The sequence below is a fragment of the Panulirus ornatus genome, chromosome 6 (genome assembly GCF_036320965.1).
Source record: "Panulirus ornatus isolate Po-2019 chromosome 6, ASM3632096v1, whole genome shotgun sequence".
Lineage (NCBI taxonomy): Eukaryota > Metazoa > Arthropoda > Malacostraca > Decapoda > Palinuridae > Panulirus > Panulirus ornatus.
In genome coordinates this window covers 33,552,093-33,570,080 of record NC_092229.1, presented here as the reverse complement: position 1 = coordinate 33,570,080, position 17,988 = coordinate 33,552,093, and the positions used below count along the sequence as shown (strand labels likewise).

Here is a 17,988-nt window from a genome sequence, read left to right as displayed (position 1 = left end):
TGGATCAGGTGTCTGCTTTGAAGAATGTATGTGAGAAATACTTAGAAAAGCAAATGGATTTGTATGTAGCATTTATGGATCTGGAGAAGGCATATGATAGAGTTGATAGAGATGCTCTGTGGAAGGTTTTAAGAATATATGGTGTGGGAGGCAAGCTGTTAGAAGCAGTGAAAAGTTTTTATCGAGGATGTAAGGCATGTGTACGTGTAGGAAGAGAGGAAAGTGATTGGTTCTCAGTGAATGTAAGTTTGCGGCAGGGGTGTGTGATTTCTCCATGGTTGTTTAATTTGTTTATGGATGGGGTTGTTAAGGAGGTGAATGCAAGAGTTTTGGAAAGAGGGGCAAGTATGCAGTCTGTTGTGGATGAGAGAGCTTGGGAAGTGAGTCAGTTGTTGTTCGCTGATGATACAGCGCTGGTGGCTGATTCATGTGAGAAACTGTAGAAGCTGGTGACTGAGTTTGGTAAAGTGTGTGAAAGAAGAAAGTTAAGAGTAAAAGTGAACAAGAGCAAGGTTATTACGTACAGTAGGGTTGAGGGTCAAGTCAATTGGGAGGTAAGTTTGAATGGAGAAAAACTGGAGGAAGTAAAGTGCTTTAGATATCTGGGAGTGGATCTGGCAGCGGACGGAACCATGGAAGCGGAAGTGAATCATAGGGTGGGGGAGGGGGCTAGAATTCTGGGAGCCTTGAAGAATGTTTGGAAGTCGAGAACATTATCTCGGAAAGCAAAAATGGGTATGTTTGAAGGAATAGTGGTTCCAACAATGTTGTATGGTTGCGAGGCGTTGGCTATGGATAGAGTTGTGCGCAGGAGGGTGGATGTGCTGGAAATGAGATGTTTCAGGACAATATGTGGTGTGAGGTGGTTTGATCGAGTAAGTAATGTAAGGGTGAGAGAGATGTGTGGAAATAAAAAGAGTGTGGTTGAGAGAGCAGAAGAGGGTGTTTTGAAATGGTTTGGTCACATGGAGAGAATGAGTGAGGAAAGATTGACCAAGAGGATATATGTGTCAGAGGTGGAGGGAACGAGAAGTGGGAGACCAAATTGGAGGTGGAAAGATAGAGTGAAAAAGATTTTGAGTGATCGGGATCTGAACATGCAGGAGGGTGAAAGGCGTGCAAGGAATAGAATGCATTGGAACGATGTGGTATACCGGGGTCGACGTGCTGTCAATGGATTGAACGAGGGCATGTGAAGCGTCTGGGGTAAAGCATGGAAAGTTCTGTGGGGTCTGGATGTGGAAAGAGAGATGTGGTTTCTGTGTAATATATATATATATATATATATATATATATATATATATATATATATATATATATATATATATATATACATATACATATATATATATATATATATATATATATATATATATATATATATATATATATATATATATATATATATATGCTGATAATCCTCTGGAAAATGGAACACGATAAGTTTCTAAGTGCACTTTCGTGTAATGATCACATCAAGGGAGATACAAGAAAGAGAAATATAACAGTCAATTGAAATACTAGAGACGTAACTAGGATATCATTGGTAAACAGGCGTTACCCGAATGCTGAAGATCGGGTTGGTGCGTTCGAGTCTGGCAACATGTATATCATAAGATTTTTGTTATAGGGACAAGAAAGGGAAATGTTTACAAATTTAATCTAGAGTAAACTTATCCATTGATATTAATGTTACAATTCTATGTGTATTTAATGACAATAGATTCAATGATATTTCTCGTAGTAAACGTGCTAGAGTTAATAACTGAGTTGGCATTTCTCTAGTCAGTACAATGATCATAATTTTTAACATGATCAAACAAGGCATTTGATTCTTGTTCAGTTTTTATATCATATCTATGATCCTTATGTCTAACATAAAGCTTTTTAGTAGCCTGCCTATCTTTTAATAAAACATGTGACAATTCTTACATGGTACTCTATAAAGTGCATTCGGGAACTTACGGCTTTTCATTTCCTATTGCAATATATATATATATATATATATATATATATATATATATATATATATATATATATATATATATATATATATGTGTGTGTGTGTGTGTGTGTGTGTGTGTGTGTGTGTGTGTGTGTGTGTGTGTGTGTTCAAACATCCTTTTTTTCTATCTGTATTAGGTTGATGTCACCTCATCCTCCGATTTTAAACTGCTAAGCTGTGCTGAAAATGAACCAAGGCTGACCTTATCCCAAGCTGAGGATGTTCTCAATAACAAGCTTTCTGGGGCGCTGTAGGAGCTGTGTGTTAGACCTGCCACTCTTGAACACAGACTCACTTGAGTCGTTCGCTCGTCGGTCACTTAACAGTTTCTTAGTTGCCACATATGACTGGATGGCTCGATTGACAATGTCTTCCCACTTTTTGTTTTCTCTGTTGAAATGGCGTAGGTGCTTGGTAGGTATCATATTATAGATAAAACTTTCAGAATATAATTGTATTCATTACACTCAACTATCTGGGTCTTGGGAGGAGCAAGGTTCTCTTGGCAGACTGCAAGCTTGTTAAAGAAAAAAAAAAGAAAAGTTCAATGAATAGCAGAGAAATGTTGGAGAAATTCTGCGAAGTTATATTGGAACTAAGTTATTTTCTCTGAACAACACGTGCGCCCATGACGATCACTACTTTAAATTCATATTCTGAATTCAACGGATTTTGAGCATTTCTCAACCTGTTCGATGGGTTTCACTTGACTATGTAACTCACTGCCAGTTAAACAGGTCGCAATGGTTGACGCCTGCACGAGTTATTGGATTTAGTAAACATTGTTATGGTCACGTTCATGAAAGTCTAAGTATAGGAGAGCAAAAAGTACAACACACAAGGTGTTAAAGTCTCCAGAAAAAAGAACTGTGTATGAGCAAAGCTGTGTAATAGGGTAATGTTTACCTCCAGTGATACTGTTTCCTAGTTTCTGGAAACCATAGGGTGCTCCACTTGGCTATGATGGCTACACCTTTGACGTGACCTTCATCAGCTAGACTATAGGCCACACCATCACACAGAATCCGCCAACAGACCAGGGAACATTGCAAAGCTGCCGTAAACTTGCTCAGTAGAGGCTCGGCGGAGCGCGTCCAGGTGTGTTGTAAACTGCAGCTCAACTGGTTCTGAAGGACCCTGGGGCGCTGACTCATGAACCTGGACGCAAGTGATAGAAATATTCATTATGTGAAACACAATTTCCTCAGATTAGACAGACTTTTGTTGCTCAATCTTAATTGGTTCTCACCTCAGGACAGCTATGGAAAATCTCATAAACACAGTCAGACGATCTTTTACTTACCTCACAACTTCGGGATGAAACGATAAATAAAGGAGAATGTTTTCCTAGTGTGTTCTCTGTAATGAGCGGGTAAGACCCGCAACCCAGGCTGGCTGTTTTTATGTCACTTCCAACCATGTTCATATTCACCTGATGGCCTTCAGACGTGTTACGGCAGATATAACCTGTGTGTGTGTGTGTGTGTGTGTTGTGTGTGTTGTGTGTGTGTGTGTGTTGTGTGTGTGTGTGTAGTGGGACGACGATGTAGCAAAGCTCTTGTCCATTCCTGAAATTACTTGAACCTACGCTATAAAATCCCCACTACGACCGTAAGACACATGGACAAACACACACAGGACGGTATCATCATGGGAGCAGGGACGGAGGGACATGTAAATGTTTCCTGCATACACTCCAGAAAACGTAGTGGCCTTGTGTGACGCTTAGGATCATCTTGAATGTAGCATAATACAGCCAGAGATGAGGCAGGAGGGAAGTGTATAATGTCCCTCAACCTTTACTGAGGATGTGTTGACCTCCACCACGAGAGTGATGGGGATTTACTGAACTCCACCACCATGGTGACGAATATGTACTCACCTCCACCACTAGGGCGATGGGAATGAACTAGCCTCCACCACCAGAATGATGGGAATGAACTAGCCCCCACCACTCAGGCGATGGGAATGAACTAGCCTCCACCACCAGAATGATGGGAATGAACTAGCCTCCACCACCAGAATGATGGGAATGAACTAGCCTCCACCACCAGAATGATGGGAATGAACTAGCCTCCACCACCAGAATGATGGGAATGAACTAGCCTCCACCACCAGAATGATGGGAATGAACTAGCCTCCACCACTCGGGCGATGGGAATGAACTAGCCCCCACCACCAGAATGATGGGAATGAACTAGCCCCCACCACCAGAATTATGGGAATGAACTAGCCCCCACCACCAGAATGATGGGAATGAACTAGCCTCCACCACCAGAATGATGGGAATGAACTAGCCCCCACCACTCAGGCGATGGGAATGAACTGGCCTCCACCACCAGAATGATGGGAATGAACTAGCCTCCACCACCAGAATGATGGGAATGAACTAGCCCCCACCACTCAGGCGATGGGAATGAACTGGCCTCCACCACCAGAATGATGGGAATGAACTAGCCTCCACCACCAGAATGATGGGAATGAACTAGCCTCCACCACTCGGGCGATGGGAATGAACTAGCCTCCACCACCAGAATGATGGGAATGAACTAGCCCCCACCACTCAGGCGATGGGAATGAACTAGCCCCCACCACCAGAATGATGCGAATGAACTAGCCCCCACCACCAGAATGATGGGAATGAACTAGCCCCCACCACCAGAATGATGGGAATGAACTAGCCCCCACCACTCAGGCTGATGGGAATGAACTAGCCCCACCACCAGAATGATGCGAATGAACTAGCCCCCACCACCAGAATGATGGGAATGAACTAGCCCCCACCACCAGAATGATGGGAATGAACTAGCCCCCACCACCAGAATGATGGGAATGAACTAGCCTCCACCACTCGGGCGATGGGAATGAACTAGCCTCCACCACCAGAATGATGGGAATGAACTAGCCCCCACCACTCAGGCGATGGGAATGAACTAGCCCCCACCACCAGAATGATGGGAATGAACTAGCCTCCACCACTCGGGCGATGGGAATGAACTAGCCTCCACCACCAGAATGATGGGAATGAACTAGCCCCCACCACTCAGGCGATGGGAATGAACTAGCCTCCACCACCAGAATGATGGGAATGAACTAGCCTCCACCACCAGAATGATGGGAATGAACTAGCCTCCACCACCAGAATGATGGGAATGAACTAGCCTCCACCACTCAGGCGATGGAATGAACTAGCCTCCACCACCAGAATGATGGGAATGAACTAGCCTCCACCACCAGAATGATGGGAATGAACTAGCCTCCACCACCAAAATGATGGGAATGAACTAGCCCCCACCACCAGAATGATGGGAATGAACTAGCCCCCACCACCAGAATGATGGGAATGAACTAGCCCCCACCACCAGAATGATGGGAATGAACTAGCCTCCACCACCAGAATGATGGGAATATACACATCTCCATCACCTCCACCACCTGACCGAGGGTGATGTACTCACCTTCACCACTAGGGTGATGAAATGTGATTACCTCCAACATCAGGGTGATGGGTATGTACTCACTCCGCCACCTGACAGATGGGAATGTACTCATCGCCATCACTAGGGTCATGGGGTTGTACTGACCTACACCACTATGGTGATGGAGATCTACTGACCTCAACCAGTAGGGTGATGGGGATATACTTACCTACAACACTAGGATGGTGGAGATGTGCTCACCTCCATCACTAGGATGGTGGGGATGTATTGACCTCCATCTTTAGGATGGTGGAGATGTGCTCTTCTCCATCACTAGGATGGTAAGGATGTATTGACCTCCACCATCAGGATGGTGGAGATGTTCTCACCTCCATCACTAGGATGGTGGGATGTTTATGACCTCCATCACTAGGATGGTGGAGATGTGCTCACCTCCATCACTAGGATGGTGGGGATGTATGACCTCCATCACTAGGATGGTGGAGATGTGCTCACCTCCATCACTAGGATGGTGGGGATGTATTAAACCTCCATCACTAGGATGGTGGGGATGTTATTAACCTCCACCTAGATGGTGGAGATGTGTCACCTCCATCACTAGGATGGTGGGGAGTATTGACCTCCACCACTAGGATGGTGGAGATGTCTCACTTCCATCACTAGGATGGTGGAATGTATTGACCTCCACCACTAGGATGGTGGAGATGTGCTCACCTTCATCACTAGGATGGTGGAAAAGTTTAATTGTACCACCTCCATCACTAGATGGTGGAGATGTATTGACCTCCACCACTAGGATGGTGGAGATGTGCTCACCTTCATCACTAGGATGGTGGAGATGTGCTCACTTCCATCACTAGGATGGTGGGGATGTATTGACCTCCATCACTAGGATGGTGGAGATGTGCTTACCTCCATCACTAGGATGGTAGGGATGTATTGACCTCCATCACTAGGATGGTGGAGGTGTGCTCACCTCCATCACTAGGATGGTAAGGATGTATTGACCTCCACCACCAGGATGATGGAGATGTTCTCACCTCCATCACTAGGATGGTGGGGATGTATTGACCTCCATCACTAGGATGGTGGAGATGTGCTCACCTCCATCACTAGGATGGTGGGGATGTACTGACCTCCATCACTAGGATGGTGGAGATGTGCTCACCTCCATCACTAGGATGGTGGGGATGTATTGACCTTCATCACTAGGATGGTGGAGATGTGCTCACCTCCATCACTAGGATGGTGGGGCTGTATTGACCTCCACCATTGGGATGGTGGAGGTGTGCTCACCTCAATCACTAGGATGGTAAGGATGTATTGACCTCCATCACTAGGATGGTGGAGATGTGCTCACTTCCATCACTAGGATGGTGGGGATGTATTGACCTCCATCACTAGGATGGTGGAGATGTGCTTACCTCCATCACTAGGATGGTAGGGATGTATTGACCGCCATCACTAGGATGGTGGAGGTGTGCTCACCTCCATCACTAGGATGGTAAGGATGTATTGACCTCCACCACCAGGATGGTGGAGATGTGCTTACCTCCATCACTAGGATGGTGGGGATGTATTGACCTCCATCACTAGGATGGTGGAGATGTGCTCACCTCCATCACTAGGATGGTGGGGATGTATTGACCTCCATCACTAGGATGGTGGAGATGTGCTCACCTCCATCACTAGGATGGTGGGGATGTATTAACCTCCATCACTAGGATGGTGGAGATGTGCTCACCTCCATCACTAGGATGGTGGGGATGTATTGACCTCCACCACTAGGATGGTGGAGATGTGCTCACCTCCATCACTAGGATGGTGGACATGTATTGACCTCCACCACTAGGATGGTGGAGATGTGCTCACCTTCATCACTAGGATGGTGGGGATGTATTGACCTTAATCACTAGGATGGTGGAGATGTACTCACCTCCATCACTAGGATGGTGGAGATGTATTGACCTCCACCACTAGGATGGTGGAGATGTACTCACCTTCATCACTAGGATGGTGGAGATGTGCTCACCTTCATCACTAGGATGGTGGAGATGTGCTCACCTCCATCACTAGGATGGTGGGGATGTATTGACCTCCACCACTAGGATGGTGGAGATGTGCTCACCTTCACCTCAAGCAACAACAGATCACTTGGTGTCTTCGAGCCTGTTTGTGATAGTAGTGACCATGAATATCATGAATAGCTGTGGTGAGAGTAGAAATATGTACTTACTGAAGGTGTAGAAAAAAAAGGATATACCTTTCATGTAAGTAATGAGGCACAAACAATATTATTCGTAGATTTGAAGCGAATCATTCATTACGTCTGTTCTTAAACGAATCTATGGTACTTCATTCAGCCACTCTAATTGGGTTAACAATTCTGTTGAAAAAGTGTTTCGCCTCATCTGAGGTAAAGCGTTTGCCCACAAGTTTGTATCCATTACTACGAGTAAAATCAGACGAATCTATCCATATGGAAATCATTACATCGAGATGGTCGAAGCCTTTGCTAATTCTGAAGGCCCGTATCTGATCACCTCATAACCTTCTCTTGTCTAAACTAATAGATTCAAGTTGTTTAATCAGCTCTCATAGGATTTGCTCCTCAATCCGGGGATCATCTTTCTAGCTTGTATCTGTACTCTCTCCATTAAGTCTTTGTATTCTATTAAGTAAGGTGACCACAACTGAACACAGCATTCAAGATGGGGACGCACAAGTGACTTGTAAGGGGGAGAGGATAATTTCACTGGACGTAAGTTCGATACCCAACGTTTAAGATCAATTTTTTTTTTCAAATATTTTATTTTCATTTATGAACTGCTTACTTGGATTAAGCTTGCCAAAGATTATGATAACCAAGTCTTTCTCCTCATTACCTTTTGCAGTTCAACAAAATTCATAATGTAGATTGCCATTTCATTTCTACTACTGACCTTTGCACTTATTCATATTAGAACTCATCTGCCACTTGTGAACCCAGTTCACCAGTTTCTCTATATCTGTCTGACGTTCAGTTTCTGGTGTAGATTTCTTTCCCAGCTCCATATCGTCTGCAAATCTTCATATCTTACAATACGGCCCATTATCATAATCATATATATATATATATATATATATATATATATATATATATATATATATATATATATATATATATATATATATATTTTATTTTATCTAGTTTATTTTGCTTTGTCACTATCTCCCGCGTTTGCGAGGTAGCGCAAGGAAACAGACGAAAGAAATGGCCCAACCCACCCCCATACACATGTATATACATACACGTCCACACACGCCAATATACATACCTATACATCTCAATGTACACATATATATATATATATATATATACACACAGGGACACATACATATATACCCATGCACACAATTCACACTGTCTGCTTTTATTCATTCCCATCGCCATATATATATATATACATATATATATATATATATATATATATATATATATATATATATATATATATATATATATATATATATATATATATATATATTTTCAAACTATTCGCCATTTCCCGCATTAGCGAGGTAGCGTTAAGAACAGAGGAGTGGGCCTTTGAGGGAATACCCTCACCTGGCCCAATTCTCTGTTCCTTCTTTTGGAAAATTAAAAAAAAAACGAGAGGGGAGGATTTCCAGCCCCCCGCTCCCTCCCCTTTTAGTCGCCTTCTACGACATGCAGGGAATACGTGGGAAGTATTCTTTCTCCCCTATCCCCAGGGATATATATATATATATATATATATATATATATATATATATATATATATCATCATCAAACACATTCAACAAACCTTCAAAATACTCACTCCATCTCCTTCTCACATCACCACTACTTGTTATCACCTCCCCATTTGCGCCCTTCACTGAAGTTCCCATTTGCTCCCTTGTCTTACGCACTTTATTTACCTCCTTCCAGAACATCTTTTTATTCTCCCTAAAATCTAATGATACTCTCTCACCCCAACTCTCATTTGCCCTTTTTTTTCACCTCTAGCACCTTTCTCTTGACCTCCTGTCTCTTTCTTTTATACGTCTCCCACTCAATTTCATTTTTTCCCTGCAAAAATCGTCCAAATGCCTCTCTCTTCTCTTTCACTAATACTCTTACTTCTTCATCCTACCATTCACTACCCTTTCTAATCAACCCACCTCCCACTCTTCTCATGCCACAAGCATCTTTTGCGCAATCCATCACTGATTCCCTAAATACATCCCATTCCTCCCCCACTCCCCTTACTTCCATTGGCAGATATAGGGTGTTTTGGTCGAGGTGGTGTGCAAAGTGCGAGGGTTAGGGAAAATGATTTGGTAAACAGAGAAGAGGTAGTAAAAGCTTTGCGGAAGATGAAAGCCGGCAAGGCAGCAGCTTTGGATGGTATTGCAGTGGAATTTATTAAAAAAGGGGGTGACTGTATTGTTGACTGGTTGGTAAGGTTATTTAATGTATGTATGACTCATGGTGAGGTGCCTGAGGATTGGCGGAATGCGTGCATAGTGCCATTGTACAAAGGCAAAGGGGAAAAGAGTGAGTGCTCAAATTACAGAGGTATAAGTTTGTTGAGTATTCCTGGCAAATTATATGGGAGGGTATTGATTGAGAGGGTGAAGGCATGTACAGAGCATCAGATTGGGGAAGAGCAGTTTGGTTTCAGAAGTGGTAGAGGATGTGTGGATCAGGTGTTTGCTTTGAAGAATGTATGTGAGAAATACTTAGAAAAGCAAATGGATTTGTATGTAGCATTTATGGATCTGGAGAAGGCATATGATAGAGTTGATAGAGATGCTCTGTGGAAGGTATTAAGAATATATGGTGTGGGAGGCAAGTTGTTAGAAGCAGTGAAAAGTTTTTATCGAGGATGTAAGACATGTGTACGTGTAGGAAGAGAGGAAAGTGATTGGTTCTCAGTGAATATAGGTTTGCGGCAGGGGTGTGTGATGTCTCCATGGTTGTTTAATTTGTTTATGGATGGGGTTGTTAGGGAGGTGAATGCAAGAGTTTTGGAAAGAGGGGCAAGTATGAAGTCTGTTGGAGATGAGAGAGCTTGGGAAGTGAGTCAGTTGTTGTTCGCTGATGATACAGCGCTGGTGGCTGATTCATGTGAGAAACTGCAGAAGCTGGTGACTGAGTTTGGTAAAGTGTGTGAAAGAAGAAAGTTAAGAGTAAATGTGAATAAGAGCAAGGTTATTAGGTACAGTAGGGTTGAGGATCAAGTCAATTGGGAGGTGAGTTTGAATGGAGGAAAACTGGAGGAAGTGAAGTGTTTTAGATATCTGGGAGTGGATCTGGCAGCGGATGGAAACATGGAAGCGGAAGTGGATCATAGGGTGGGGGAGGGGGCGAAAATTCTGGGAGCCTTGAAGAATGTGTGGAAGTCGAGAACATTATCTCGGAAAGCAAAAATGGGTATGTTTGAAGGAATAGTGGTTCCAACAATGTTGTATGGTTGCGAGGCGTGGACTATGGATAGAGTTGTGCGCAGGAGGATGGATGTGCTGGAAATGAGATGTTTGAGGACAATGTGTGGTGTGAGGTGGTTTGATCGAGTAAGTAACGTAAGGGTAAGAGAGATGTGTGGAAATAAAAAGAGCGTGGTTGAGAGAGCAGAAGAGGGTGTTTTGAAATGGTTTGGTCACATGGAGAGAATGATTGAGGAAAGATTGACCAAGAGGATATATGTGTCGGAGGTGGAGGGAACGAGGAGAAGAGGGAGACCAAATTGGAGGTGGAAAGATGGAGTGAAAAAGATTTTGTGTGATCGGGGCCTGAACATGCAGGAGGGTGAAAGGAGGGCAAGGTATAGAGTGAATTGGAGCGATGTGGTATACCGGGGTTGACGTGCTGTCAGTGGATTGAATCAAGGCATGTGAAGCGTCTGGGGTAAACCATGGAAAGCTGTGTAGGTATGTATATTTGCGTGTGTGGACGTATGTATATACATGTGTATGGGGATGGGTTGGGCCATTTCTTTCGTCTGTTTCCTTGCGCTACCTCTCAAACGCGGGAGACAGCGACAAAGCAAAAAAAAAAAAAAAAAATATATATATATATATATATATATATATATATATATATATATATATATATATATTTTTTTTTTTTTTTTTTTTCATACTATTCGCTATTTCCCGCGATAGCGAGGTAGCGTTAAGAACAGAGGACTGGGCCTTTGAGGGAATATCCTCACCTGGACCTCTTCTCTGTTCCTTCTTTTGGAAAAAAAAAAAAAAAAAAAAAAAAAAAAACCGAGAGGGGAGGATTTCCAGCCCCCCGCTCCCTTCCCTTTTAGTCGCCTTCTACGACACGCAGGGAATACGTGGGAAGTATTCTTTCTCCCCTATCCCCAGGGAATATATATATATATATATATATATATATATATATATATATATATATATATATATATATATATATATATATATATGAATGGAGAAAAACTGGAGGAAGTAAATTGATTTGTATGTAGCATTTATGTACCTGGAGAAGGGATATGATAGAGTTGATGGAGATGCTCTGTGGAAGGCATTAAGAATATATGGTGTGGGAGGCAAGTTGTTAGAGGCAGTGAAAAGATTTTATCGAGGATGTAAGGCATGTGTACGTGTAGGAAGAGAGGAAAGTGATTGGTTCTCAATGATTGTTGATTTGCGACAGGGGTGCGTGATGTCTCAATGGTTGTTAATTTGTTTATGGATGGGGTTGTTAGGGAGGTGAATGCAAGAGTTTTGGAAAGAGGGGCAACTATGCAGTCTGTTGTGGATAAGAGAGCTTGGGAAGTGAGTCAGTTGTTGTTGTTCGCTGATGATACAACGCTGGTGGGTGATTCGGATGAGAAACTGCAGAAGCTGGTGGCTAAGTTTGATAAAGTGTGTGAAAGAGGAAATCTGAGAGTAAATGTGAATAAGAGCAAGGTTATTAGGTACAGTAGGGTTGAGGGACAAGAAAATTGGGAGGTAAGTTTGATTGAAGAAAAACGTGAGGAAGTAAAGTGTTTTAGATATCTGGGGGTGGATATGGCAGCGAATGGAACCATGGAAGCGGAAGTGAATCATAGGGTGGGGGAGGGGGCGAATGTTCTGGGAGCGTTTAGAATGTGTGGAAGTCGAGAACGTTATCTTGGAAAGCAAAAATGGGTATGTTTGAAGGAATAGTGGTTCCAACAATGATATATGGTTGCAAGGCGTGGGCTGTAGACAGAGTTGTGCGGAGGAGGGTGGATGTGCTGGATATGAGATGTTTGAGAACAATATGTGGTGTAAGGTGGTTTGATCGAGTAAGTAATGAAAGGGTACGAGAGATGTGTTTTGGTAAAAAGAGTGTGGTTGAGAGAGCAAAAGAGGGTGTTCTGAAATGGTTTTGGTCACATGGAGAGAATGAGTGAGGAAAGATTGACAATGAGGATATACGTGTCAGAGGTGGAGGGAACGAGGAGAAGTGGGAGACCAAATTGGAGGCGGAAAGATGGAGTGAGAAAGATTTTGAGTGATCGGGACCTAAACATGCAGGAGGGTGAAAGCCGTGCAAGGAATAGAGTGAATTGGAACGATGTGGTATACCGGGGTCGACGTGCTGTCAGTGGATTGAATCAGGGCACGTGAAGCGTCTGAGGTAAACCATGTAAAGTTTTGTGGGGCCTGGATGTGGAAAGGGAGCTGTGGTTTCGGTGCATTACACATGACAGCCAGAGACTGAGTGTGAACGAATGTGACCTTTGTTGTCTTTTCCTAGCGCTACCTCGCGCACATGCGGGGTGAGGGGTCGGCATTTCATTATGTGGCGGGGTGGATATAGGAATGAATAAAGGCAGCAAGTACGAATTATGCACATCCGTATATATGTATATGTCTGTGTGTGTATATATATGTATACGTTGAGATGTATAGGTATGTATATGTGCGTGTGTGGACGTGTATGTATATGCATGTGTATGTGGGTGGGTTTGGGCCATTCTTTCGTCTGTTTTCTTGCGCTACCTCGCCAAAGCGGAAGACAGCGACGAAGTATAGTAGATGATATGATATATATATATATATATATATATATATATATATATATATATATATATATATATATATCCCATTTGCTCCCTTGTCTTACGCACCCTATTTACCTCCTTCCAGAACATCTTTTTATTTTCCCTAAAATTTACTGATAGTCTCTCACCCCAACTCTCATTTGCCCTTTTTTTCACCTCTTGCACCTTTCTCTTGACCTCCTGTCTCTTTCTTTTATACTTCTCCCACTCAATTGCATTTTTTCCCTGCAAAAATCGTCCAAATGCCTCTCTCTTCTCTTTCACTAATACTCTTACTTCTTCATCCCACCACTCACTACCCTTTCTAAACAGCCCACCTCCCACTCTTCTCATGCCACAAGCATCTTTTGCGCAATCCATCACTGATTCCCTAAATACATCCCATTCCTCCCCCACTCCCCTTACTTCCATTGTTCTCACCTTTTTCCATTCTGTACACAGTCTCTCCTGGTACTTCCCCACACAGGTCTCCTTCCCAAGCTCACTTACTCTCACCACCTTCTTCACCCCAACATTCACTCCTCTTTTCTGAAAACCCATACTAATCTTCACCTTAGCCTCCACAAGATAATGATCAGACATCCCTCCAGTTGCACCTCTCAGCACATTAACATCCAAAAGTCTCTCTTTCGCACGCCTGTCAATTAACACGTAATCCAATAACGCTCTCTGGCCATCTCTCCTACTTACATAAGTATACTTATGTATATCTCGCTTTTTAAACCAGGTATTCCCAATCATCAGTCCTTTTTCAGCACATAAATCTACAAGCTCTTCACCATTTCCATTTACAACACTGAACACCCCATGCATACCAATTATTCCCTCAACTGCCACATTACTCACCTTTGCATTCAAATCACCCATCACTATAACCCGGTCTCGTGCATCAAAACCGCTAACACACTCATTTAGCTGCTCCCAAAACACTTGCCTCTCATGATCTTTCTTCTCATGCCCAGGTGCATATGCACCAATAATCACCCACCTCTCTCCATCAACTTTCAATTTTACCCATATTAATCGAGAATTTACTTTCTTACATTCTATCACATACTCCCACAACTCCTGTTTCAGGAGTATTGCTACTCCTTCCCTTGCTCTTGTCCTCTCACTAACCCCTGACTTCACTCCCCAGACATTTCCAAACCACTCTTCCCCTTTACCCTTGAGCTTCGTTTCACTCAGAGCCAAAACATCCAGGTTCCTTTCCTCAAACATACTACCTATCTCTCCTTTTTTCACATCTTGGTTACATCCACACACATTTAGGCACCCCACTCTGAGCCTTCGAGGAGGATGATCACTCCCCGCGTGACTCCTTCTTCTGTTTCCCATTTTAGAAAGTTAATACAAGGAGGGGAGGATTTCCGGCCCCCCGCTCCCGTCCCCTCTAGTCGCTTTCTACGACACGCGAGGAATACGTGGGAAGTATTCTTTCACCCCTATCCCCAGGGATAATGGGGCGTAAATGGGGAGGTGATAACAAGTAGCGGTGATGTGAGAAGGAGATGGAATGAGTATTTTGAAGGTTTGTTGAATGTGTCTGATGACAGAGTGGCAGATATAGGGTGTTTTGGTCGAGGTGGTGTGCAAAGTGAGAGGGTTAGGGAAAATGATTTGGTAAACAGAGAAGAGGTAGTAAAAGCTTTGCGGAAGATGAAAGCCGGCAAGGCAGCAGGTTTGGATGGTATTGCAGTGGAATTTATTAAAAAAGGGGGTGACTGTATGTTTGAGGACAATGTGTGGTGTGAGGTGGTTTGATCGAGTAAGTGACGTAAGGGTAAGAGAGATGTGTGGAAATAAAAAGAGCGTGGTTGAGAGAGCAGAAGAGGGTGTTTTGAAATGGTTTGGGCACATGGAGAGAATGAGTGAGGAGAGATTGACCAAGAGGATATATGTGTCGGAGGTGGAGGGAACGAGGAGAAGAGGGAGACCAAATTGGAGGTGGAAAGATGGAGTGAAAAAGATTTTGTGTGATCGGGGCCTGAACATGCAGGAGGGTGAAAGGAGGGCAAGAAATAGAGTGAATTGGAGTCATGTGGTATACAGGGGTTGACGTGCTGTCAGTGGATTGAAGCAAGGCATGTGAAGCGTCTGGGGTAAACCATGGAAAGCTGTGTAGGTATGTATATTTGCGTGTGTGGACGTGTGTATGTACATGTGTATGGGGGGGGGGCCATTTCTTTCGTCTGTTTCCTTGCGCTACCTCGCAAACGCGGGAGACGGCGACAAAGTATAAAAAAAAAAAAAAAAAAAAAAAAATATATATATATATATATATATATATATATATATATATATATATATATATATATATATATATATATATATATATATATATATTCATCTATCTATTTATTTATTTATTTATTTATTTTTATTTATTTTGCTTTGTCGCCGTTTCCCACGTTGGCGAGGTAGCGCAAGAAAATAGATATTTGCGACAATCACCACTGGAAAGAGAAGATAAAGAATAAAACGGTGCGTACCTCTGTTTAATACATCCTCAGATATAGTAAGGGAGATACAGCTACCGAAGTCCTTAAAAGCACAGAGGGAGCAGTGAAGCGGGGCATCATGATCCCCGTGGAGTGTAGGTGGGCACTAGTTATGTGACCTGACATCTGACCTTCCTCTCCTTACATTGTGTGTGGACAGGGTTATTCTCGTGGATATTTCTTAATAATTATTGTAATTAACAATGTGTCATATTCTAAATGACCAAAAGACATATTTACATCATGATCAAATGTGCCAGAGATCAAACACGATTCAGTTACATTTCTTTCACTGAAACAGTTTGATCTACCAGTGGTCGTAGCTCCTCCCCAGTCGACATGCTGATCAAAGGCAGCTTTATGTTGAAATGAACTGCTGCTCGACGGTTGAACTATCCCAGCACTATACTTATGTTGCGAGATCCTTGTCTCCAAATCTTTCCTCAAAAGCCTTGGTTAGTTTTTACATGGGACTTTATAAACAATACTTTTATTATTTGATGGGCTGTTTTGATGAGGGTGTTCTTGATGGTGTTGCCATATTTGTACACTACTTGTACATTAAGCTTTTTCAGAATGTGAACACATTCGAGAAAATTCTCGTGGAAGGGAAGAACAAGAGTTCTTTGGTAACTTTCATGTTCCGGCTTATCATTTTGGTCAACATAGAAACGTTTCCTTACTGTATTATGACACTGCTTAAGTATATCTATTGGGTATCTTAGTTTCTGTCCAATGTACTGAATCATTTTTAGTTCATCATATAAAAATTCATGATCTAAAATCCTATATTCTCTCAGGTACATAGATATGGAAACCGATCTTTTTTTCTTATTATGATGATTTGAATGATAGTGGATATAAGACAGTATATTTGTAAGTTTTCTGTAAACCTTAGTTTTCACGATACCTTTATCTCTGATGACCTCTACATACAAAAAAGATTAACTTATTATTAATTTCGACTTTATGAGCTAACGAGTGTAACTTATGTAGAAAGTCCTCAATGGGTAGATAATTAGGCCAAAAGCAAAGGACGTCGTCCACATATCGGAGCCAAACTAGGTTTTGTTCCTTTATTGTGTTTAGCAAATGGCTCTCAAAATACTCTATGTACATATTTCCCAATACAGGGGAGAGGGGATCACCCATGGCCATACCGAATTGTTGTGTATAACGTTTGCCCTCAAACACAAAACATGAATTATCTAAACACAATCTTGTTAGTTTAATTATCTTCTTACCGGGGAATCCCTCAATGTTGCTGCTTCCCAAGATCTTGGGGAGGAAAGATAACACATCACTTACCGGGACGACAGTGAACTGTGATTTCACGTCAGAACTCACTGATATATAAAGTTATTTTATATTTACGGATTTCAGCTTTCTAACCAGATCCTTGCTGTTTTCTACGAATGAATCTGAAATGGTGCCCACAAAAAGAGACACAAAAAGCTTATATGTAACAGAACCTATCGACCTTATAATTGGCCTTAGGGGATTGTTTGGTTTGTGGGTTTTGATTAAGCCGTACATGTATGGTGTTGATGAGTTCTGTGTTGAAAATTGTTTGATCAGATCTTCCTTGCCTTTTAACAAATTCTTTATCTCTTTATGGAATTTTCTACTTTGTTTTTCCGATGGATCCCTGCTTGGTTCACAGTATGTATTAGTATCACGTAGGAGATCGTACACTTTTCTTTATAATCACATTTGTTTATAATTACTAAAGTACTACTTTTGTCAGCTTTTGTTACATGTAGTATCATCTTTCTTTGATTTTTCAAAAGCTTTAACAAACATAAGTGGGACAGAGTTCCTATTTTCTTTGAAAAGTGCTCCGTATGATACACTAAGGATCATTTCACTGTCTTAACATGATTGTTTTTCCATCTGAAACAAAGATCAAATATGACAACACCATCAAGAAAGCCCTTACCAAAAATATCCCATCTAATGATAAAGGTATCGTT

The 17,988-nt window shown here is 42.3% G+C and overlaps 1 protein-coding gene across 3 annotated transcripts in view; it reads right to left on the bottom strand.

Moving 5' to 3' along the window:
* LOC139749151 (DBH-like monooxygenase protein 1) overlaps window positions 1-3,134 on the bottom strand; it is a 171,253-nt gene extending 168,119 nt beyond the window's left edge. For 2 of the 3 annotated variants that reach the window (XM_071662791.1, XM_071662789.1), the window contains exon 1: window positions 2,912-3,134. The gene's annotated coding sequence lies outside the window, so the exon portion shown is untranslated. Of the gene's footprint in view, window positions 1-2,207; window positions 2,523-2,911 lie in introns of all 3 variants that reach the window. The other variant, XM_071662790.1, reaches the window with a different exon arrangement.
* Window positions 3,135-17,988: the final 14,854 nt, after the last annotated feature.